The sequence below is a fragment of the Arachis ipaensis genome, chromosome B01, assembly GCF_000816755.2.
Source record: "Arachis ipaensis cultivar K30076 chromosome B01, Araip1.1, whole genome shotgun sequence".
Lineage (NCBI taxonomy): Eukaryota > Viridiplantae > Streptophyta > Magnoliopsida > Fabales > Fabaceae > Arachis > Arachis ipaensis.
The window spans coordinates 11825444-11826285 of record NC_029785.2 but is presented as its reverse complement, the minus strand read 5'-3'; the positions used below and the strand labels follow the sequence as shown (position 1 = coordinate 11826285).

The 842-nt window shown below is 33.1% G+C and overlaps 1 protein-coding gene across 3 annotated transcripts in view; it reads right to left on the bottom strand.

Moving 5' to 3' along the window:
• Positions 1–693, bottom strand: part of LOC107625119 — a 5193-nt gene extending 4500 nt beyond the window's left edge. The window contains exon 1 of one of the 3 annotated variants that reach the window (XM_016327700.2): positions 477–693. The gene's annotated coding sequence lies outside the window, so the exon portion shown is untranslated. Of the gene's footprint in view, positions 1–349; positions 437–476 lie in introns of those variants that run through there. The other 2 variants (XM_021117463.1, XM_021117469.1) reach the window with 2 other exon arrangements.

The window sequence follows — 842 nt, the reverse complement described above, 5'->3', positions numbered from 1 at the left end:
AGACAGTTACATAATAATAATAATAATAATAATAATAATAATAATAATAATAATAATAAGCATGATTCATGACCTAACAGTCATCTGTACCCAAGAGAAAAATTCCAAGGGGTTAACCTAGACAAAGTTTCAATTTTCAATTTTCATTATCACTTTGTGACACCAATTAAAAGTATACCCCAGAAAACTTCCCGATATAATTTCATCATAAACCAAAAGAAAAAAAAATCGTACACCACACTCCAATCCAAGGGTCTAACATCTCCATAAGTGGAAATAAAAATCTAATTCTTTAGCCTCCCTGACAATAAAAATTCTGAAAATATATATTAAAAAAAGAAATATTCACCTCAGAAAAACCCCGACAAGGGCTTGATCCTAAACGACAAAGAAAAAAGAGAACGCTAAAACAACTATGCATACAGATACATACATGGAGAGAGAGAGAGAGAGAGAGAGAGAGAGAGAGAGATTACCGCTTTCAGAATAGAAAAAAAAAGTAAAAGTAATAATGGAAAATGTGTTAAGGTTGAGAGATTGAGAGTGTTGAGATTCGATTTTGCAGAAGAAGACGAAGGAAGAGGAAAGAGGGAAGAAGAGGCGGAGAGAACGAGGAGGCTGGGATGGGAGCAGTGTAGAGTGTGCGCACAGTAACACACGTTCGCGCACACGTACTCAATGCTAATCTATCAGGCTGTTATATAATGGTTTGTCACCGTCCAGTAATAACGTGCCACGAGTCACTGTTTCCGTTTGATAATAAGTTAATAAATGAATAAAAAGGGATTTTTTTAAATAAATAATTTAATTATTTTAATTATTGAAATATATAATTTGAAAAG